At 39.5% G+C, this 25,716-nt stretch overlaps 1 pseudogene; it reads left to right on the forward strand.

Moving 5' to 3' along the window:
- Positions 1-67: 67 nt before the first annotated feature.
- On the forward strand, positions 68-6,580 carry LOC111949677 (suppressor of cytokine signaling 5-like; annotated as a pseudogene).
- The last annotated feature ends 19,136 nt before the right edge of the window (positions 6,581-25,716 follow it).

The raw sequence follows: 25,716 nt of genomic DNA on the forward strand, positions 1-25,716 counted from the left end.
AGTCAGTTAGTCAACAACATCAGGAGACTCAGTAAGTCAATATTTACAAACTACAATATATGAACTGCCTGTACATTCATACATTTCGTCTGGATAATACACCGATCCATTTTCAATACGTTTGCTTTGAAATGTCCTGTGTTATAGATTACATTGAGTTACTTTGATTTTTGTTTTTACTTCCGGGTTGTGAACTTTTCCTTTTCCTGGTTTTATTCGCTAGCTTTTTGGAGAGAGCAACAACGAAGTTTTTATGGTAAGTAAATTGATCTGATCAAAATTATATCACATTTTCATTACAGTATAACAGTACGGTCAAATAAGGAGAGACTTCACGAAAATTCCTGTGTAATACTTTTGAGTGACAACCTTTTTTTCCCCTTGATGTTGCCTTCTGTGTTAGCTCAACTAGCAAACTTGCTTCCGTTATCATGAACTATTTTAGTTAGTTTTTAGCACATTGACAAAGGGTTTTTGTTATGAAACAAATATATGATATTGTTTTTGTCTAAGGTTTAAGTAAGCTAACGCATCTTGCTAAAGAAAAGAGTGAATCCTGAGACGTTTCAGAAGATGCTAGGCTAATGCTTATATAGCCATTTAGCTAACTAACGTTAACTGGCTAGCCAGGGGCACCGCTTCAATCGCATCCAGCGTTATCAAGGAAGGAAGGAAGGGAGTAAGTCAGTTATCTACTTGGGTTCTCAAGCATTTTGGAGCCGGGAACCCCATTTGTGATAGCAAATTCATCAGGAACCGCCAAATAATCAGAACACAACTGGAGTGAGAAAAAATAGCATACAATGAGATTTACTTTGACTTTGGCATTTCATGTTCGGACGAACCAAGTCTCGGCCCCTGGGAAGGAACTTTTTTTGCAGTTTTATTTTTTTTTATTAACACATTTTCCATGCTTAAAGCACATTATCTGCAATTCTACATATTTTGTCATGGAGCGGAGCGACTTTTTGTTGTTGCAGCTTTAAACCTCAAATACAGAAATTCTACACATTTTGCCAGGAGGCAGTCTCAAGGCAAAATGTGCAGTTTTAAAGCTTGAATTACAATGAACATTTTATTGGTCACATACACATATTTAGCAGATGTTATTGCAGGTGTAGTGAAATGCTTCTGTTCCTAGCTCCAACAGTGTAGTAGTATCTAACAATACACATAAATCTAAAAGTAAAATAATGGAATTAAGAAATATATAAATATTAGGATGAGCAATTGACATTGACTAAAATACAGTATATACATATGAAATTAGTAAAACAGAATGTAAACATTATTAAAGTGATAAGTGATTCCATGTCTATGTACATAGGGCAGCAGCCTCTAAGGTGCAGTGTTGAGTAATTGGGTGGCAGCTGGCTATTGATGGCTATTTAACAGTCTGATGGCCTTGAGATAGAAGCTGTTTTTCATTTTTTCTGTCTCAGCTTTGATGCACCTATATGGACCTCGCCTTTGGATGATAGCGGGTGAACAGGCCGTGGCTCGGTGGTTGATGTCCTTGATGATCTTTGTGGCCTTCCTTTGATATCGGGTGCTGTAGGTGTCCTAGAGGGCAGGCAGTGTGCCCCCGGGGATGCGTTGGGCAGACCGCACCACCCGCTGGAGAGCCCTGCGGTTGCAGGCGGTGCAGTTGCCGTACGTATACAGCCCGACAGGATGCTCTCAATTGTTCACCTATAAAAGTTTGTGAGGGTCTTAGGAGCCAAGCTTAATATCTTCAGCCTCCTAAGGTTGAAGAAGCACTATTGTGCCTTCTTCACCACACTATTTCAGATTGTCAGTGATGTGTACGCAGAGGAACTTGAAGCATTTCACCTGCGGTCTCGTCGATCTGGATAGGGGTGTTCTCCCTCTGCTGTCTCCTGAAGTCCACGATCAGCTCCTTCGTTTTGTTGAGGGAGAGATTATTTTCCTGGCACAACTCCGTCAGGGCCCTTACCTCCTCCCTGTAGGCTGTCTCGTCATTGTTGATAATCGGGCAACTACTGTTGTCGTCTGCAAAGTTGATCAGCAGTGGAGGTGTTGTTTCCTACCTTTACCACCTGGGGGCAGCCCGTCAGGAAGTCCAGGACCCAGTTGCACAGGGCGGGGGTCAGACCCAGGGCCCGAGCTTAATGATGAGCTTGGAGGGTACATTGGTGTTGAAGGCTGAGCTATAGTCAAAGAACAGCATTTTTACATAGGTATTCCTCTTGTCCAGATGGGATAGGGCAGTACGATGGCGATTGCATCATCTGTGGCTCTATTGGGGTGCAAATTGAAGTGGGTCTAGGGTGTCAGGTAAAGTTGAGGTCAAATTATCCTTAGCTAGTCTCTCAAAGCACTTCATGATGACAGATGTGACTGCTACAATGCATAGTTATTTAGGTCAGTTACCTTTGCTTTCTTGGGTACAGGAACAATGGTGGACATCTTAAAGCAAGTGGGGACAGCAGACTGTGATAGGGAGAGATTGAATATGTTCATAAACACTCCACCCAGCTGGTCTGCGCATGCTCTGAGGACGTGGCTAGGGATTCCGTCTGGGCCGGGAGCCTTGCAAGGGTTAACGCTTAAATGTCTTACTCACGTTGGCCACGGAGAACGAGAGCCCACAGTCCTTGGGAGTGGGTCGCGTCGGTGGCACTGTGTTATCCTCAATGCAGGCGTGATTGCTTTACAGAGGGGATAACTACACTGTTTGTATTCAACCATATTCCCAGCACCTTGCCGTGGTTAAATGCAGTGGTTCGCGTTTGCGCGAATGCTGCCATCTATATACGTTTTTTGGTTTCGGTAGGTTTTAATAGTCACTGTGGGAACAACATCCCCTATACACTTCTAGATGAACTCGGTGTCCGTGTATACGTCAATGTTATTCTCAGAGGCAACCCGGAACATATCCCAGTCCACGGTTGCATGACGTCGGTGTCCGCGACGTGGCTGGTTTTCCCTTTGTAATCCGTGATTGTCTGTAGACCCTGCCACTTATGTCTCATGTCTGAGCCGTTGAAATGCGACTCCACGTTGTCTCTGTTCTGACGTTTTGCCTGTTTGATTGCCTTACAGAGGGAATAACCACATGTTTGTATTCAACCATATTCCCAGTCACCTTGCCGTGGTTAAATGCGGCGGTTCGCATTTGCGCGAATGCTGCCATCTAGCCACGGTTTTTGGTTTGGGTAGGTTTTCATAGTCACAGTGGGAACAACATCCCCTATACACTTCCTGATGAACTCAGTGTCAACGTAATTCTCAGAGGCAACCCGTAACATATCCCAGCCGCGTGATCAAAACAATATTGAAGCGTGGATTTCGATTGGTCAGACGAGCGTTGATAGACCTTAGCACGGGTACTTCCTGTTGGAGTTTCTGCCTTTAGGAAGGGAGGAGCAGAATGGAGTCCTGATCTGATTTGGCGGGGGAGGGCCTTGTAGCCATCCCAGAAGGTAGATTAACAATGGTCTGGAGTTTTTGAAGCGCGATTACTACAGACAATGTGTTGATAGATCTTCGGTAGCGTTTCCCTTCAATTTGATTTGTTAAAATCCCCAGCTACAATAAATGCTGCCTCAGGATTTGTGGTTTCTTGTTAGCACAAAGTCCAGTGTAGTTCCTTGAAGGCTGTCACGGTATCGGCTTGAGAGGGAATATACACGGCTGTGGCTATAACCAAAGATAATTCTCTTGGGACGGTCGGCATTTGATTGTGAGGTGTTCTAGTGCGTTTATGTTCAAAAACATTTTTCAAAAACATTTTAAGGGGAATAGAAGAAGTGTTGAGCTGAACATTTTTTCAATGGTGGAGTACTGTGGATACCAATATCCCTGTGAGCCTTCCAGGCCCATGTTGCCCAGCGTTAAGAACATAAATTGTAGATTAAAGGAGCTAAATGTAAACATTTTGAATTGTAATTCCAGGAAATGACCTGATACTATATCTACAGTAATAGTGGAATTAAATTACAAAGCAAAAAAATATTACACCCTCTCAACTTATCCCACTGATCCTTGGCCAAAATTTATTTAATCTGTGAGTAATATTCATTTCAGATCTGGTCCCGTTCCCCACTTTGAGAACCCCTGATCTACTAGATGGGTTATTGACAATGAATATAGTTTATTGACTGTACCAACCGATAGTCTTCGCTGTCAGGGTGCAGCAAAAATAATTTTTCAATGTTTCATGTTTTGTTAATTTAAAGACATTTTATGAATTTGATCCAAGTTTATTTTTTATTACATACCCTCATTCTTGTAGAAATCAGTTGACAAGTCTCGTGTGATAAAATAATTGTGTTGTATAATGTTGTCTTATGGTTTATTATTCTCTATATAATGTATTTTTTTCTGGCATGCTTTTAAAAAATCTTGCTTATAGGCCTTAGTTATATTTAATGTATATATGATCGTTTGCCCCTAATTGCTGCAGCTAAGAGAAACTCTGTTTTTTGTTTCTCTTGTAGCCCCAAGTGACTGTGACAGTGATTCATGGGACATGCTATTGACAGCCTTTGGGAAGATTCTGAATGGGACGGCTTGCTGCTGAGAACTGACTACAGCCACAAATCACCTTTTCCCTGCAGCTGACCCCGACTGCAACTACCATTATCCCAGCCCATAATTAACCTGTCATGTCTGAACCGAAGGAGTCGGGTGATCGTGGGAAAGACAGGGAGCGGGGCGCCCGTCCCAAGGTGAGACAGAGCCGGTCTGAGGAGAGAAGAGATGCCGGCGGGGGGCAAAAGGCAGGAAGAGGAAAAAAGAAAGGCCAGACGTCCCGTGAGCAAGCTGGGGAGCGGCCTGTCAGCGATGGGTTTGAGTATGGGGACCTGCTGACTGGTCTGGAGCCCAGGGACCGCTGCTCCTCCTCTCCACTGAAGGAGTGCAGGAGATGGCAGGGCCTGGAGGGGGTCACTTCACTCAGCCAGGACAGGGGGACAGCCAGGCTGGCACAGGGGACAGCTGAGCCACCAATCAGCGAGGCTGAGGGCAGGGGGGCAGGTGGCAGTCGCACACTCCGCCAAAAGATCCAGGATGCCATGGGGCAGTGTTTCCCCATAAAAACCAACACTCCATCGTCGTCCAGTTCGACTCAGCAGGTCTTTATGCCACACGCTGCAGCTGCTGCAGGGGCTGCCTCCTCGCGCCGCAAGATCCACCTTACTGAACTCATGCTGGATGACTGTCCCTTCGCTGCAGGCACCGAGCTGGCTCAGAAGTGGTACCTCATCAAGCAGCACACAGCCCCCATCTCCACACCTCCCGTAGTGGACACCTTGGTGGTCAGCGCGAGTGGCTCTGCCTCAAACATGGCCGCCGTGGTGGAGGATGTGGATGACCGGTTGCGAGAGCGCAGGCGCATCAGCATCGAGCAAGGCGTGGAGCCGCCGCCCAACGCAGAGATCCACACGTTTGAGGTGACGGCCCAGATCAACCCTCTGTACAAGCTGGGGCCCAAACTGGCCCATGGTATGAATGAGCTTGCAGGGGACGACAGAGCTACCATTCACCAGCAACAGCAGCTACTTCTCCAGAGGCAACAGCAGCACCAGCTCTTGCTGCAGAGCTGTCTAGACACTCTGGATGAGGTGGTGGCCGTGGCCTCCTCCTCTTCTGCCTCAGCATCTGCCTTGGTCCCTGTCTGTGAAGCTGCTTCTGTGCCTGACCCCATGGTTGACCCTGAGGTCACAGCCAGCCTCCAGCCAACCAGAGCTGCCGTCCCCCAGGCTGAGGGTCCCCCTACTCAGGACGGCTATCGCATCCACACCCAGATCGACTACATCCACTGTCTGGTGCCTGACCTGCTGCAGATCACTAACCTACCCTGCTACTGGGGTGTGATGGACCGCTATGAGGCRGAGACTCTGCTGGAGGGRAAGCKAGAGGGCACCTTCCTCCTCCGCGACTCAGCCCAGGAAGACTACCTCTTCTCRGTCAGCTTCCGCCGCTARGGCCGCTCGCTGCACGCCCGCATCGAGCAGTGGAACCACAACTTCAGCTTCGACGTGCACGACCCCAGTGTTTTCCATGCACCCACCGTCACAGGGCTGCTGGAGCACTACAAGGACCCCAACTCCTGCATGTTCTTCGAGCCTCTGCTGTCCAACCCCATCCACCGCACCCTGCCCTTCAGCCTGCAGCACGTGTGCAGGGCGGTGATCAGCAGCTGCACCACCTACGACGGCATCAACGTGCTGCCCATCCCCAACACCCTGAAGAAACACCTGAAGGAGTACCATTACAAGCAGAGGGTGAGGGTACGGAGGATGGACACCTGGTGGGAGTAACAAAGACCTTCTGGTGGAAGTGAACCACAACTAGGCTACTAACTTAACACTATGGAGGCAGGCCTCACTCAGTGGACAACCAGTTGACTCACTCCATTTTCTTCCATTTGTCTTTATTAACATATACCTACCTACTGCATTCACTGTATACCTAGCTACCTGTTTTATCTATTTATAATTTATGGTATAAGACCAATGTCTTAAACTCTTTGGATACTATGTTAATTCAATTCTGATGCACATTCACACATTCTTCTCTGCTCACAATAAACTTCAGATTCATCGTAATGATACACCATGTGTGTAGAGATGTATCAATTCTTTGGGTTGAAGTGAACAGAGTCAAGGCTGGTTTGGTGGACCTAGCTGGTGGTATAAACCATTTGTAAATTCATTTTTTATATATTTTGTGTCATTCTTTTGAAGGTGAAAGAAAGGTACTTGAAAGGGAATTTTTGACTCGTCCTAATTACTTGAGTAATCCAATACTTCCCTGTATAGCCTATAGTTTTCAGAGATAAACTAAAACTATGGTGTGTAAGGCAGGTAAATGTCTCAAGCTTCTATCCATGTGAGATTTTACCGTTGCGTTACTTCCTATCAAATTAGAGAACATTGAAGCCATTGCTGAATGCCTAACACAAAAGGAATCCAATTGCATGCGAGTTGAAGCCGTTTGTCAGTGTTGGAGCAAACAGACAGTGAGTGATGATAATAGAGCAGTTTTTTTATGGTGCTGAGAACAGAACATGAAGCAGCACCTGCTGAGAAGAGCTCTATCTCTGTCTAGCTTTGGTCTATTGATCTTCTCAGCCTACCACTGAGCCTGTGTTGGAATCAGAGTAATGATGATGGAAGCACATTTAGGCTACCCTTACGTTTTGATTATTGAGTCATTGTGCCTTGTGCTTCGAGGCTATTGCTGTAGCCTGGTCCAATATACACATTTTCCAGCATGATGGTGATTTTCAGAAGGCCTCCATTTTGTATTGCGAAGTGATCTCAATATCATGTTTCAGTACTGGCTATATCAAAGGGAGCATTGTATTATCAATGAGCTTTAAAAAATAAAACTCCCTTTTTAGTACCTTGTCCTCACATGACCTGAAAACCTTACCAAGCTGTTGTTGAATATATCTCTTTGTCGATGATGTTTGGGCCTGGAAGGCTGAGGAAAAGATACAGTTATTTGTACATTTCCACATCCTTTCTGCTGGGACTAAAAGCAGATCTGGAACACTTCAATAAAGCAGACCTCTAACGTGACAAACAGGACATTGTATTTGCATATATAAATAGAAACTATCCCTTTAGTAAATTAAAGAAATACATTTTTGTATTTATTTAACCTTTATTTAACTAGGCAAATTAAAGAAATGAATGCCTTCGTAAATGTTCCCAAACAAGACAGAGGACAAACAACATTTAATGTAAGAACTTTCATTTGATGGTTATTTTGGCGACCCATTCATGGATTAATTGCATAATTTACCTATGCAGTGAAGTGATTGACCACTTTGTGTGAACACAATTTGGTATTAATGGAAACACACAAAGAGAGGCCTCTGTGCTAATTGATGTGTGCAGCGTGCAATAATTACAGTGGACAGCCGTCCTGATATTAATGAGTGAGCATGGAGAATGGATCACTTCTGTCAGCAGCCATCTTAGGAATCCTCACTGTGGTATGTCTTCAGATGGATGCTTTGATTTAATCTAGAGCATTTATTTTATTATGCTACTGTTTATATTTAACCTTTTATCCACTAAGGAGGATGTCACCATACTTGATGAAAAGTTCCATGGCAGCACTCAAAATGCACAGTGTTAGGGAGCCATCCCACTGGGCACAGACTTCATTTCAACGACTAGTTTTGATTTATATTTGGTTGTTGTCAACTAACGTAAAACCCACAAAAAATATCATGTAATTGGATTTAGGTTAAAAGTTGGGTGAAAAAATGACAAAATTCCCTTATGTTTATGGATTTTTTCAAATCCAGTCAGTTTTCCACATTGATTCAACATCACATAGAATTTCTTTGTTGACATGACGTGGAAACAATGTTGATTCAAGCAGTTTTTGCTCAGTGGGATGGCCTTGTTTCCATAAGTCTAATGTTAAAATGGTTTCTATGTTGGAGGACACATTTAACCTACAAAAGCATTATTGGGCACATATAACTATTAAAGTGTAGTGTTGTAAAGTAACAATGGATGTGCTCATCTTGACGTAATGGTGTCTACAACATGTATGCCTTTGCCTGGCTAGAGATTCCTCCAGCTTCATATGCATACAGGAAACTCATTCAACATTCAACTTTAGATTTTTTTCTTGAGTATTCTCTCTGTAGCTCTCCTCTAGAGTTGATCAACGTTGGCTATAGGGGGCTCCAGTGTTAGGCATTGCCCACCCAAAATGTCATGTTGCCCCCCAATGGATTATGTCTGAGTTAATGTTAAACATATACAATTGCAGTAAGCAAGCTTTGAAACAGCCAAAAGATTTCTGTCTGTCCACTAAGGCATAATCTTAGAACTTGCCCTGGAGTTGATCTCCAAGTCCTGTATGTCTTACTATCTTTGCCCTTCCTCTGACTTGTTACGTTTTCCACCAACTGTTTTTATGATGTGTGATTGATATAATCCGTTTCCACAGTGGGAACTACAGTATCACATCACGCTATTAGGGAGGGATGATTGCTCACTGTGCTGCTGTGAAGAAGAGCATTGCTTTCCATTGGGATAACTATCTTGTTTGGCTGAGTACCAACTATGTTTTTGCATGGTACATTTTTTATTCAGATATCTGTCCAAACAACCTTAATTGGATTTAGAGTGCTGAACAAAGAGTGCTGTTCTGGTTGATTAGGTTTAGATGTTGTTGTGGGAAACTGGGAATACTTTCATTGAGTTTCGCAGAATCAGCAATCCTCCCAGACACGGTAACAATTGCCTTTGTACCAAAAATACACTAAAGTGGACACATCAATGGTTTCAAATGAGTGAGGAAAGTAACACTTTTTGGTTTATGACCGGGTCTAAAATTAGTCACCATACTATGTTTAGTTTCAGTCTAATTAGAATCATCCCATCTGCCATAGTGTTTATTAGATGCCTCAATCAACTCCTACGATTGCAATCTCTCATGTTCTAAACATCACTCTCAGTACAACCCACAGAGCAGAGGAGCAGTAGTAACGCTGCTGTACAGTCAGGAATGCAGTAGGTGGCTCTAAAGAGCTTCAGCAGACTGTGTGTGTGCGCAGTAGATGGGAGGGTGGTTGGGGGTGGGGTGCTGCGGGGGGAGTGTGACTGCTGCAGCTGCCAGCGCCCTGGCTCTCATCATGCAGGTATTACAGGCGTCGAGGGAGAAGGAGGACTTCACTGCGCCTGGATCAACGTGCCCAGAGGGACACAAGGCACAGCAAGGCACAAAGTTGATTGGCCACACATACTTAGTCTGTTTGGGTCTTTCCCTTCTTCCTTTGAGGGAGAATATTTTCCCTCTCAGCCTAATCTGTAGAATAAGACATCAGGGGGTGGAGAACACACTTGGAATGTTCACAACACCTGAAGACAATATGTTCCCAAATAATATGTGGTTTAGAATCAGAAAAAACTGAAATGGCTCATTGTTGGGGAATGAGTCTCTCAGGGGTGGTAATGTTGTCTGTGTCTGTATGTATTGGGTCCTGAGCAGGAATATAATCATGAGAATCATCCACTCTGTATCTAGGACATGAATTCAGAGGAGGGTGTATCCAACTGATTCCAGATTCATGCCGGATGGATAAGGCTTGACGAGAGATTCCTCTTGTCCACCCAGGGAGTAGGAATACATTTCAGCGAGCAAGCAGGAGTTGTGCTGGCAGAGGAAACTCTGCAGCTGACAAGTTCTTTCACTGTTACTAAATTAATGGCACAGGAGGCCGGTGGCACCTGCATTGGGGAGAATGGGCTCATAGTAATGGCTGGAATGGAATAAATGGAATGGCATTGAACACCTTAAACACATGGTTTCTATGTGTTTGATACCATTCCAGTTACTTCAATCCAGCTGTTATTATGGGCCGTCCTCCCCTCTGCAGCCTCCTGTGAATGAATCCCACTGAAATTCAGCCTTGAGTATGGATTGCATTATGAATCATGAAAAACAGTACTTTTTCAAAGATTTTTTTTCCTTTCACCAAATAAATACACTTACTTGTGTCGTTAAAGCAGTACTCATAACAGTTTTGAAATATTGCCGAATTGGGTAACTTGTGTTCCCTGCGAACAGCATTTGGTGAATATATTGGATACCACTATCAGTGATAACTCACAGTATCCTACTGTAGATATTTCCCTGTATACAAGCTTTAACTTCGTACATGCACACAGCTTATTTTTTGTCATCCAATATTTTATTGTTTGCTTAGGGCTTTTTGTATGTCCTTACACCACAAAGAAACAGTAGGTTGTATTTACAGTATATGTACAGTGCATTACTTATTCTTTGTACTTCTGTTTTCCCTGTGGCATACTGTATCTTCATGGCAGAGAGTTTCCTGCCTGTCTCATAACCCCTCCCTCTCTCCTGCAGTGGCAAATCCTTGTTGCCACAATGGGAGGCGTGTACAAGAGCCAGCGGATGGCGCACACATTTGATGGAAAGGCATAGCAAAGAACGCCAGACACAGCCCAGAAATGCATTTGCCACAAATTACATATTTGTGTTAGAGCCAATGACTCCTAGCAGTGTTATTATTTTACTTTGACTGTTGGGTTTTTGTATGACTTTATCAATTCATTTAACATCTCGCATGTAACGTGTGGATTATGACAGTATCTTAAGGAAGTGATTTGAATGTGCTAATTAATGATGCTGTGATATGGTACTTCAGAGAAAGTGCAGCTCAATCTCCAGAACTAATTAGTAACATCGCTCTCCTTGATGAATAGGCTATAATCAACTATGTAGAACTATTAAAGCTCTCCTTGATTCATCTGGAAATAGAAAACAAACCAGACTGAAAGTAAACAATCTATTTTGTTTGTCTTCTTCTATTATAAAAATGAAAAGTATGAGCCACGTACATATGATCTTCTCTCTTCTACAATCTTTCCTCTTATAACAAATCCAAAATATCTATATGGTCCAAAAAAAACAACATCAAAATCAAATCAAACGTATTGGTCACATACACGTGTTTAGCAGATGTTATTACGGGTGTAGCGAAATGCTTGTGTTTTTAGCTCCGACATTGCAGTAATATCTAACAAGTAATATCTAACAATTTCACAACATATACCCAATACACACAAATCTAAGTAAAGGAATGGAATTAAGAATATATAAATATATGGACGAGCAATGTCAGAGCAGCATAAACTAAGATGGAGTAGAATAATATAGAATACAGTATATACATATGAGATGAGTAATACAAGATATGTAAACATTATTAAAGTGACTAGTGTTCCATTTATTAAAGTGGCCAGTGATTTCAAGTCTATGTATATAGGCAGCAGCCTCTAATGTGCTAGTGATAGCTATTTAACAGTCTGATGGCCTTGAGATAGAAGCTGTTTTTCAGTCTCTCAGTCCCAGCTTTGATGCACCTGTACTGACCTCACCTTCTGGATGATAGCGGGTGAACAGGCAGTGGCTCGGGTGGTTGTTGTCCTTGATGATCTTTTTGACCTTCCTGTGACATCTTCCTGTGACCCATTGTTTGTGGTTCAAAATGTTTAATGCATATACAGTATCCCCACATTACACTACTGTACACTGAGTGAACAAACATTAGGAACACCTCATAGACTGACCAGGTGAATTCAGCTGAAATGCTATGTTCCCTTATTGATGTCACTTGTTAAATCAACTTCAATCAGTGTAGATGAAGGGGAGGAGACAGGTTAAATAATACTTTTTAAGCCTTGAGACAATTGAGACATGGATTGTGTGTGTGTTCCATTCATAGGGTGAATGGGCAAGACAAAAGATTGAAGTGCTTTTCAACAGGGTATGGTAGTAGGTGCATGGCGCACCAGTTTCAGTGTGTCAACAACTGCAACGCCGCTAGGTACTTTATGCTCAACAGTTTCCTGTGTATCAAGAATGGTCCACCACCCAAAGGACATCCAGCCAACTTGACACAACTGTGGGAAGCATTGGAGTCAACGTGGGCCAGCATCCCTGTGGAAGGCTTTCAACACCTTGTAGAGTCTATGCCCCGACGAACATTTAGCTGTTCTAAGGGCAAAAGGGGGTGCAACTCAATATTAGGAGGGTGTTCATAATGTTTTCTACACTAGGTGTATATCAAACACTTGTTCTCATTAAAGTATAGCTTTAATTAACAATATTGTCTCCATACAAATGTCATGTGTGACTCACAGATCAATTCATAAACATGCACACTGACAATATGCCATTTCACTGCCTGCTAACTGTCTTGTGCAATGATGCTGGAATTAAGATACATTTTAATTTAGACGGAAAGGGAGCGTGTCTGTCAAATTGGCATGTTGAACTTAGAATCAGTGCTCAACAGTGGAAGCCATTATCTCCACAGAAACACAGTTGAGGGGCTTGTAGCTTTGGTCACTTTCAATATTATTAACGACAGAAGATTTGGTTCTCGCTGCAGCACCAAGCAGCTGCAATTAGGAGCACTGCTCTTTCACGCTCTTGCTCAATAATTAGAAACAGGGTGAATGGAGGGAAGAGAATGTGTTTAACCTTCATGTCTCGTTGTTTTCTTCTCAGTGAATTTGCCACCTCCTCCAATGTTCCTTCCTTTTTTCTGTTAGCATCCTGTTTTTGGTGCAAACCACAGTAATCCAGATGTTTATGAATATATTTGTAGTCCCCTTTCTGTTGTCACGTGTGTTTCAGATGACCAGTGCAGTAAATGTTGTAACTGCAATGGTTTCTATTTCATTTTAAATGTATAATGGTATAAACTTTGGCTCTGATTGTGACATTTCAGTGCTCCTTCTCTTGGCATTTAATGCACAAAGACACCTTGGCGTCCTGCAGGCAAGCTATTTTTACCTTTTGTAAATTGCTTTCTCTGCTTAGGAGGGTAGAAGGAGAAACCTTTCACAGGTAGGGATCTGGGATCTTATTTCTCAAAAATAGACAGAATCCTGAAATGGCGAATTGCAAAAGGAGTGTAGAATTAGGAGTTGTGAGGACATGCTTTGCTCTGCATCCATAGCTCATTTTGCATTCCAACCAGGATGCTTGGCTTTCAGCCCCTGACTGCCAGAATAGAGGCGATCCCAAATTCCTGTCAGAAAAGCACAGGAAGCTGTGACCTCCTTTGAAAGGCTATGAATCATCCTGTTATCTTCAGCACTTCACCAAGAGGAACTCTCATTTGAACATATCAGAGTCCAGTCATGACTGGGTAAATGAACGGTGTAGGGGATTATTCACACCACAATGATAGCCAGCCCACAGTTTAAATCTGGGAATCAAATTGGAATGGCTTTTGGAAATACCATTTCTCTAATGCACCAACACCAGATTAAAAAACAGTTACTTTTGGATAGTGAGAGTGATTGAGAATAGATGTGTGAGAGAGAGAGATTTATTGAATTATACTCCTTCAGCACTGCAAGAGCAGACAAAGGTAATGAAGCAGGAAAGCCATTAGTATGGCCTATGTGTGTCTATTCAAATTAACTCTCGGCCTTGCAACTGCGACTCAAACCAACCACCTCTTCAAGTCCACTGATTAAATGCAGTGCATCCCAACACTGGCTGATTTCCCTCTTATTACCCCAAGTCAAGTTCCTGGTCTAAAATTCATTCTTGGGTTGCCCTTTCAAAGGTAACAGTATATCCTGTCAGCAGGGAGCTCATTTGTTCATTAATTATTTTCAATTAAATGGGAAATCGTGGGAGGCCATTGCAAATGAAATGGGCTCCATGCAGTTTCCAGGGCAGGTTAGGTGGAGTGATTCCCTTTATTCATGTTTATAGTTCAGAGCAAACTGGGAAAAATATCACTGTGGAACTAAAACAAGTATTGTCGATTTGTGCTAAAAATAACATATTTTGTCCATTTTGTCATACACATTAGATTCAGCTGTTTGAATCCAATGTTTTTTGGTTCACTGGACATCTCGGTAACTTCAAATGCATATACTGCAGTTGAGATGTTTTAGATAATAGTATTTACTCTTGGGATTAATTATAATGTGATTAACTTTTTAGATCAGTTATTAAAGGCTTATGAATATGAATTTTAGGGCAGATCATTGTGCTATTGTGCTGCTGGGGATGGAGCAGTTACATTAGTGAAGACCTAGATGAATTTATTGGTATTGCATTGTGGCATTAATCCCCTAGTCCCATTATGCAGCTCAGAGTGTGTGAGAGAGAGAGCATTCACTAATGCAAAGGACTTACTCTATGAGTTGATAAGAGATGGACTCCCGCTTGTTCTGTTGTGGCTTGGCAGAGTTTGCCAGACAACATTGTAGACAACATTGTGTTTTTAAAGGTCACTACTTCTCCCACACACAGACTTGATGATGAATATGTTGTCGCAACATCATCATATCTCCTGGGAGCTTGGAGACCACAGCGACGTCCGTCACACCACCCACTGGTTTCACATACAGTAGCTGTGACGTTGTAATCCTGACAATAGTTGCCCTGACGATTTGAGAGATGTGTAGTCGTGGAAGGGGAGGTGGGAGAACGGTGGGGAACACCACTGATGGTTGATTGTGTCAGCAGGAGAGAGTGAATGCTGCTCTGTTCTTATTTACCTGTCTTACAATAGCTCTAAATTAAATTAACAATCAGCATTAGAGCACAATTTTATGCTCGCGGGCAGAAATGTAACAAATGAGCCCCAATTGCAGGTATAAATGATGGTGTTCATGCCAAATTGAATGATTCAGTGTAAATACAGTGCCTTCAGAGAAGTATTCACACCCCTTGACTTTTTCCACCTGAATTTAAAATGGATTGAATTGGCGTACAATTTTTACAAATTAATACATAATGAAAAGCTGAAATGTCTTGAGTCAAAAAGTAATCAACCCCTTTGTAATGGCAAGCCTAAATTAGTTCAGGAGTAAAGATTTGCTTAACAAGTCCCATAATAAGTTGCACGGACTCACTCTGTGTACAATACTAGTGTTTAACATAATTTTTTTATGATTTTCATCTATGTACACCACACATACAATTATCTGTAAGGGCCCTCAGTCGAGCAGTGCATTTTAAACACAGATTCAACCACAACTCATTTGCCGGAGAGGAAGGAAATGGCTTAAGGATTTTACCATGGTGACTTTATGACTGTGATAGGAGGAAATTGAGGATGGATCAACAACATTGTAGTTACTCCACAATCAGTGGCGATTTTAGCATGGTAAATCTTGCGGGCAAAAAATAATATTTGTGGGATGCATGTCAGCTAAGCCACAACACAACACTAAATAATACATTAATAATAATAATAATAATACATTAATTGCACTATAACTGTCACGCCTGCTCCTGCTCGCCCTCCCTGACGCTCAAGGGCGCCAGACTGCCCATCATTACGCACACCTGTCACCCACATTATGCGCATCAGCACAATATTGGACTCTACCGGAGGAACCAGGGGTGCCTCAGCTGGCTCGTCGGGCTTCCACGTCTTAGCTGGCTAGAGAGGTTTCCTTGCCTCGGTTGGCTCGGCAGGCTCTGATTCCACGTCATGCCTCAGCCGGCTCGTCAGGCAGCAGAAAATACGGAGCGTAGCGCTGTGATTGGCTCAGTGTTCTGTCACTCATGGGGACACTATTTCACCGCCAAGTCTAAGGGTAGAGCTTGAAAATTCATACCAGACATTGTTGGATACCAGACATTGTTGGACTCTGTGCTCACTTGGACAGGAAGGTGGCACGGTGGTCCTTTGTGGGCAAATTTTGTCATCAAAGTCTGGCATTCTCTGGATTTATGGTGCTTTCAAGACAACTGCAAACTCAGGAAAAAAAAGGTTGAATCATCATGATGTCAGTGATCTTCAGGTCATAGATTTGACGTCATTTTATCTGTGGCCAGTGACCTTAAGCCTTCTTGGATGGGCACTTCTAATGTAACTCTTTGGCAGCACCCAAGGGGCATGAATTTTCAAGCTCTACCCTTAGACTTGGTGGTGAAATAGTGTCCCCATGAGTGAAAGAACACTGAGCCAATCACAGCGCTACGCTCCGTATTTTCTGCTGGCTTGCCCCAACACCACAGAAAGCACTGAGCTAGGCTGAAACACCTGCATTTTGGAGCTGCCTAACTCTTACTGTTTGTATGCGGCTTTATTAACTCAATTATATATATATAGTTTTTGCATTGTTTTGAAACTGATATGTGACACGTATTGCCAAAAATAACATGCAAAACTATTTATTAAAAAAAATGTTTTGCTAAAAATGTGGGGCTCAAAACAGGATGGGTTTTCCTGTAAAAACAACTGCCTGTAAAAAAAACTGCAAGAAAAATGGCAAGCAATTAACTTTTTGTTCTGAATACAAAGTGCTATGTTTGGGGCAAATCCAATACCACATTACTGAGTACCACTCTCCATATCTTTAAGGATAGTGGTGGCTGCAACATGTTATGAGTATGTTTGTAATCGTTAAGGACTGGGGAGTTTTTCAGGATAAAAAAGAAACGGAATGGAGCTAAGCGCAGACAAAATTCTAGAAGAAAACCTGCTTCAGTCTGCTTTCCATCAGACACTGGAGTTACTTACTAAGAAGACAGTGAATGTTGCTGAGTGGTCGAGTTACAATTTTGACTTAAATCTGCCTGAAAATATATGGCAAGACCTGAAAATGGTTGTCTAGCAATGATCAACAACTAATTTGACAGAGCTTGAATCATTTTTAAAATAATAATGGGCAAATGCGTGTGGAAAGCTCTTAGAGACTTACCCAGAAAGACTCACAGCTGTACTCACTACCAAAGGTGATTCTAACATGTATTGATTGATAAATTACTTTTATTTTTCATAGATCTTTTTTTACAAATGTTAGAATTGTTGTTCCACTTTTACATTAAATAGTATTTTGTGTAGATCGCTAACAGAAAATGACAATTCAATCAATTTTAAACCCACTTTGTAACACATCATAATGTGGAAAAAGTCAAGGGGTGTGAATACTTTCTGAAGGCACTGTAGGTTTAAGATGGCAGGCAGCCAGGAACTCTGTGTAAAGCATGCTCAGGCTCTATTACAGCTGCATCTGAGCCGACTTTGATATAGCTTATGTTGTGTAAAGATGGCTAATAATGGCTATTACATATACATACATTAGGAGTTTGAGGGTTATCAGTTAGCTAAGGGACTTTTTTTGAGCTACAGATACTATAATGACCTCTCATTGTGCAGGGCAACTCATTTAAATCCAGTTTAGGGATGCTTTTCGACTGTTAATGCCTTTGACATTTCTAAATGTCTAGTTACATAAGGTACAGTACTGCTAGCCCCAGAGAGGGAGACAGCGGACCCCGGGTGAGCAGGCAGAAGCCAGGGGCCCAAGAGGTGGAAAAAAGGATAACCTTTTAAAATAAAATGAGATTAGGTCTTTCATCCTTGTCTCAGTGTTTTCACTGTTTCCGCCAGAGAGAAACCGTATAGCCATGCTGGTACAATCTGAGAACTTCACATACAGCCTGAGTAATCGAAAAGCATTCCATTGTACATCCTTGTGTCTCCTGGAAATGTCCCCCACATGACTGCTGGAATAATAGCACAGTTGGCTAAATACAGGACTTTATAGCCAGTTCAATGGAATTAATATTTAATGTGTAACTGTGGGATATGACTGTTATAACTGATATGACTTATAAGACTATAGCCATTCATTTTCACCTGCACAATTACATGAGGTCACTGTTCATTAGTTTCACGTAGAAGACATGAGCTTTGGGGTAAATTTGATTTACATTGAGGTACATTTAGTTTGTTTTGAGATACATTTAGGAGATTTAAGGCCGGTCTAATGCATGACATTGGAATTGTCTGTTATATATAAAGGCTTTATAAAGGCTTAATAAGTAGTAAATTAACAACCATGAATTATTCTTATTTAATTACATCCTTTCCTCAAAGCCTATAGTTAGTAAATAACTTTATTTTTGAAAATGCACTTGCATTTTTCAGAGGTTCTGCTCTGCTGTTCACTGAACATCAAACAGCATTGAGCCACACCTGTTTAGCTACAACAACAAAAAATAATATACACTACCGTTCAAACGTTTGGGGTCACTTATAAATGTCCTTGTTTTTGAAAGAAAAGCACATTTTTTGTCCATTAAAATAACACCAAATAGATCAGAAATACAGTGTAGACATTGTTAATGTTGTAAATGACTATTGTAGCTGGAGACGGCTGGTTCTCTCTTTCTTCTGAAACTCGTCAGTCTATTCTTGTTCTGAGAAATGAAGGCTATTCCATGCGAAAAATTGACAAAAAACTGAGGATCTCATACAACGCTGTGTACTACTCCCTTCACAGAACAGCACAAACTGTCTCTAACCAGAATAGAAAGAGGAGTGGGATGCCCCGGTGCACAACTGAGCAAGAGTACATAAGAGTGTCTAGTTTGAGAAACAGACTCCTCACAAGTCCTCAGCTGGCAGCTTAATTAAATAGTATCCGCAAAACAGCAGTCTCAAAGTCAACAGTGAAGAGGCGACTCCGGGATGCTGGCTTTCAAGCCCTCAGTCCAGCCTCTCTCAGCCTATTGCGGACAGTCTGAGCACTGATGGAGGGATTGTGCATTCCTGGTGTAACTCGGGCAGTTGTTGTTGCCATCCTGTACCTGTCCCGCAGGTGTGATGTTCAGATGTACCGATCCTGTGCAGGTGTTGTTACACGTGGTCTGCCACTCGAGGACGATGTCCGTTCTGTCTCCCTGTAGCGCTGTCTTAGGTGTCTCACAGTACGGACATTGCAATTTATTGCCCTGGTCACATCTGCAGTTCTCATGCCTCCTAGCAGCATGTCTAAGGCATATTCATGCAGATGAGCAGGGACCCTGGGCATCTTTCTTTTGGTGTTTTTCAGTAGAAAGGCCTCTTTAGTGTCCTAAGTTTTTTTGTGTCCTTAATTGCCTACCGTCTGAAGCAAGCATCAGCTAGCCTTGAGCTAGCTTTTCTGAACGCTGTGTCCCCTGCTCGCCTAGCGTAGTAGTGCCTACCAACGGCACCCTGACTCACCTATTGCTGCTCTTTTGACCCTGTGATCACTCGGCTACACAGCTGATGCCCCCTGGACTGTTTCAATAACAGGGTACCTCATTTTGTTTACCTGTCGGCCCCAGCCTCGAACTCAGGTCCTGTATGTACCTAACTGACCTGCTCTGCCTATTTCATCGCCATTTACCCATTGTTGTCTTTGGTCTCCTGATCAACATCTGTGATTGCTTTATACCTCTCCCTAATGTCAATATGCCTTGTCTACTGCTGTCTTGGCTAGATCTTATTGTTTTATTTCACTTTACAGCCCTTCATCCTTCTCACCTTGCCTTAGATAGCTATTTTGTTCCACCCCACACACATGCGGAGACCTCACCTGGCTTAACTGGTGCCTCCAGAGACGAAACCTCTCTCATCATCACTCAACGCCCTGGTTTACCTCTACTGTACTCACATCCTACCATACCATTGTCTGTACATTATACCCTGAATCTATTCTACCACACCCAGAAATCGACTCCTTTTATTCTCTGTCCCAACGCACTAGACGACCAGTTCTTATGGCCTTTAGCCGTACTCTTATCCTACACCTCCTCTGCTCCACTGGTGATGTTAACAAAGTTAAGCTTGTTCTAACTTTGTATGACACTAGTTATATTAACCTTGTTTTAGTTATGTTTGAGACTTGTTCTAACTTAATATGAAACTAGTTATATTGCCATGTTTTAGATTTGTATGAGATATATATGTACCTTGTTCTATCTTTGTAATGAGACATAGTTATATTAACCTTGTTCTAACTTGTATGAGACTAGTTATATAACTTGTTCTATTTTTGTATGAGACTAGTTATTTAACCTTGTTTTAGATTTGTATGAGACTAGTTATATTAACTTGTTCTAAACTTCGTATGAGACTAGTTATATTAACCTTGTTCTATCTTTGTATGAGACTAGTTATATTAACCTTGTTCTAACTTTGTATGAGACTAGTTATATTAACTTTTCTAGTTTTGTATGAGACTAGTTATTTTAACCTTGTTTTAGATTTGTATGAGACTAGTTATATTAACCTTGTTCTAGTTTTGTATGAGACTAGTTATATTAACCTTGTTCTAACATTTGTATGAGACTAGTTATATTAACCTTGTTCTAACTTCGTTGACAACTAGTTATATTAACCTGTGTTCTAACTTTGTATGAGACTAGTTATATTAACCTTGTTCTAACTTTGTATGAGACTAGTTATATAACCTTGTTCTAACTGTGATGAGACTATTATATTAACCTTGTTCTAACTTTGTATGAGACTAGTTATATTAACCTTGTTCTAACTTGTATGAGACTAGTTATATTAACCTTGTTCTAACTTTGTATGAGACTAGTTATATTAACCTTGTTCTAGTTTGTATGACACTAGTTATATTAACCTTGTTCTAACTTTGTAGACTATTATAACCTTGTTCTAATTTGTATGAGACTAGTTATATTAACCTTGTTCTAACTTTGTATGAGACTAGTTATATTAACCTTGTTCTAACTTTGTATGAGACTAGTTATATTAACCTTGTTTAGTTTTGTATGACACTAGTTATATTAACCTTGTCAACTTTGTATGAGACTAGTTATATTAACCTTGTTCTAACTTTGTATGAGACTAGTTATATTAACCTTGTTCTAACTCGTATGAGACTAGTTATATTAACCTTGTTCTAACTTCGTATGAGACTAGTTATATAACCTTGTTCTATCTTTGTGTGAGACTAGTTATATTAACCTTGTTCTAACTTTGTATGAGACTAGTTATATTAACCTTGTTCTAACTTTGTATGAGACTAGTTATATTAACCTTGTTCTATCTTTGTATGAGACTAGTTATATTAACCTTGTTCTAACTTTGTATAGAGACTAGTTATATTAACCTTGTTCTAGTTTGTATGACACTAGTTATATTAACCTTGTTCTAATTTGTATGACACTAGTTTATTAACCTTGTTCTAACTTTGTATGACACTAGTTATATTAACCTTGTTCTATCTTTGTATGAGACTAGTTATATAACCTTGTTCTAATTTGTATGAGACTATATATTAACCTTGTTCTAACTTTGTATGAGACTAGTTATATTAACCTTTTCTAGTTTGTATGACACTAGTTATATTAACCTTGTTCTAACTTGTATGAGACTAGTTATATTAACCTTGTTCTAACTTTATGAGACTAGTTATATTAACCTTGTTCTAACTTTGTATGACACTATTATATTAACCTTGTTCTAACTTTGTATGAGACGAGACTAGTTATATTAACTTGTTCTAACTTTGTATGACACTAGTTATATTAACCTTGTTCTACTTTGTATGAGACTAGTTAATATAACCTTGTTCTAGTTGTTATGACACTAGTATATTAACCTTGTTCTAACTTCGTATGAGACTATTAATTAACTGTTTCAACTTTGTATGAACTAGTTATATTAACCTTTTCTATCTTGTATGAGACTAGTTATATTAACCTTGTTCTAACTTTGTATGAGATAGTTATATTAACCTTGTTCTATCTTTGTATGAGACTAGTTATATTAACCTTGTTCTAACTTTGTATGACACTAGTTATATTAACCTTGTTCTAACTTTGTATGAGACTAGTTAATTAACCTTGTTCTAGTTTTGATGAGACTAGTTATATTAACCTTGTTCTAGTTTTGTTTGACACTAGTTATATTAACCTTGTTGTAACTTCGTATGAGACTAGTTATATTAACCTTGTTTTAGATTTGTATGACACTAGTTATATTAACCTTGTTCTAACTTTGTATAGACTAGTTATATTAACCTTGTTCTAGTTTTGTATGAGACTAGTTATATTAACCTTGTTCTAGTTTGTATGACACTAGTTATATTAACCTGTTTCTAGTTTTGTATGACACTAGTTAATAATCCTTGTTCTAGTTTTGTATGACACTAGTATATTACCTTTCTAACTTGTATAGACTATTATTAACCTTTGTAATTTTGTTTCACACTAGTTATACTGTTTTTCTAATTTTGTATGACACTAGTTATATTAACCTTGTTCTAGTTTTGTATGAGACTAGTATATTACTGTTCTAGTTTTGTATGAGACTAGTTATATTAACCTTGTTCTAGTTTTGTATGACACTAGTTATATTAACCTTGTTCTAGTTTTGTATGACACTAGTTATATTAACCTTGTTCTAATTTTGTATGACACTAGTTATATTAACCTTGTTCTAACTTTGTATGAGACTAGTATATTAACCTTGTTCTAATTTTGTTTGACACTAGTTATATTAACCGTTCTACTTTGTATGACACTAGTTATATTAACCTTGTTCTAATTTTGTTTGACACTAGTATATAACCTTGTTCTAATTTTGTATGACACTGTAAAGCATCATTTTGTCTTCCTCCTCAGACGAGGAGGAGCATGGATCGGACCAAGATGCGGATTGGTGATTAATCATACTTTTAATGAAAACAGCAAACAAGACACTACAAAACTACAAACAACAAACGTGACTAACCTTCAACCTCCTGTGTGCCCAAACACTGACACAGGAACAAACACCCACAAACCCAGTGAAACCCTGTGCCTTAGTATGACTCTCAATCAGAGACAAACGATACACACCTGTCTCTAATTGAGAATCATACCAGGCCGAACACAAAACCCAACATAGAAATACAAAACATAGACTACCACCCAACACTCACGCCCTGACCAATAAAGACATACAAAACAAGAGAAACAGGTCAGAACGTGACAGACACTAGTTATATTAACCTTGTTCTAATTTTGTTTGACACTAGTTATTTAACCTTGTTCTAATTTTGTTTGACACTAGTTATATTAACCTTGTTCTAACTTGTATGAGACTAGTTATATTAACCTTGTTCTAATTTTGTTTGACACTAGTTTATTAACCTTGTTCTAATTTTGTTTGACACTATATTATTACCTTGTTCTAACTTTGTATGAGACTAGTTATATTAACCTTGTTCTAATTTTGTATGACACTAATTATATTAACCTTGTTCTAATTTGTTTGACACTAGTTATATTAACCTTGTTCTAACTTTGTTTGACACTAGTTATATTAACCTTGTTCTATTTTGTATACACTAGTATATTAACTTGTTCTATTTGTTATGACACTAGTTATATTAACCTTGTCTAACTTTGTATGAGACTAGTATATTAACCTTGTTCTAAGTTTTGTATGACACTAGTTATATTAACCTTGTTCTAGCTTTGTATGACACTAGTTATATTAACCTTGTTCTAGTTTTGTATGACACTAGTTATATTAACCTGTTCTAACTTTGTATGAGACTAGTTATATTAACCTTGTTCTAGTTTTGTATGACACTAGTTATATTAACCTTGTTCTAGTTTTGTATGACACTAGTTATATTAACCTTGTTCTAGTTTTGTATACACTAGTTATATTAACCTTGTTCTAGTTTTGTATGACACAGTTATATTAACCTTGTTCAACTTTGTATGAGACTAGTTATATTAACCTGTTCTAATTTTGTATGAGACTAGTTATATAACCTTGTTCTAATTTTGTTTGACACTAGTTATATTAACCTTGTTCTAATTTTGTATGAGACTAGTTATATTAACCTTTTCTAATTTTGTTTGACACTAGTTATATAACCTTGTTCTAGTTTGTATGACACTAGTTATATTAACCTGGTTCTAACTTTGTATGAGACTAGTTATATTAACCTTTTCTAGTTTTGTATGACTAGTTATATTAACCTTGTTCTAGTTTTGTATGACACTAGTTATATTAACCTTGTTCTAGTTTTGTATGACACTAGTTATATTAACCTTGTTCTAACTTTGTATGAGACTAGTTATATTAACCTTGTTCTAACTTTGTATGACACTAGTTATATTAACCTTGTTCTAACTTTGTATGAGACTAGTTATATTAACCTTGTTCTAGTTTTGTATACACAGTTATATTAACCTTTTCTAGTTTGTATGACACTAGTTATATTAACCTTGTTCTAACTTTTATGAGACTAGTTATATTAACCTTGTTCTAATTTTGTTTGACACTAGTTATATTAACCTTGTTCTAATTTTGTTTGACACTAGTTATATAACTTGTTCTAGTTTTGTATGACACTATTATATTAACCTTGTTCTAACTTTGTATGAGACTAGTTATATAACCTTGTTCTAACTTTGTATGAGACTAGTTAATTAACCTTGTTCTAATTTGTATGAGACTAGTTATATAACCTTGTTCTATTTTGTATGACACTAGTTATATTAACCTTGTTCTAACTTTGTATGAGACTATTTATATTAACCTTGTTCTAACTTTGTATGAGACTAGTTATATAACCTTGTTCATACTTTGTATGAGACTAGTTATATTAACCTTGTTCTAACTTGTATGAGACTAGTTATATAACCTTGTTCTAGTTTTGTATGACACTAGTTATATTAACTTGTTCTAGTTGTATGACACTAGTTATATTAACCTTGTTCTAACTTTGTATGAGACTAGTTATATTAACCTTGTTCTAACTTTGTATGAGACTAGTTATATAACCTTGTTCTAATTTTGATGAGACTAGTTATATTAACCTTGTTCTAGTTTTGTATGACACTAGTTATATTAACCTTGTTCTAACTTTGTATGAGACTAGTGATATTAAACTTGTTCTAACTTTGTATGAGACTAGTTATATTAACCTTGTTCTTACTTTGTATGAGACTAGTTATATTAACCTTGTTCTAGTTTGTATGAGACTATGTATATTAACCGTTCTAGTTGTATGACACTAGTTATATTAACCTTTTTAGCTTTGTATGAGACTAGTTATATTAACCTTGTTCTAGTTTTGATTACCCTAGTTATATTAACCTTGTTCTAACTTTGATGAGACTAGTTATATTAACCTTGTTCTAACTTTGTATGAGACTAGTTATATTAACCTTTTCTAGTTTTGTATGAGACTAGTTATATTAACCTTGTTCTATTTTGTATGACACTAGTTATATTAACCTTGTTTTAGATTTGTATGAGACTAGTTATATTAACCTTGTTCTATCTTTGTATGACACTAGTATATTAACCTTTCTAACTTTGTATGAGACTAGTTATATTAACCTTGTTTTAGATTTGTATGACATGATTATATTAACCTTTTCTAACTTTGTATGAGACTAGTTATATTAACC

The sequence above is a fragment of the Salvelinus sp. IW2-2015 genome, linkage group LG22 (genome assembly GCF_002910315.2).
Source record: "Salvelinus sp. IW2-2015 linkage group LG22, ASM291031v2, whole genome shotgun sequence".
In the NCBI taxonomy this organism is placed as follows: Eukaryota; Metazoa; Chordata; class Actinopteri; order Salmoniformes; family Salmonidae; genus Salvelinus; species Salvelinus sp. IW2-2015.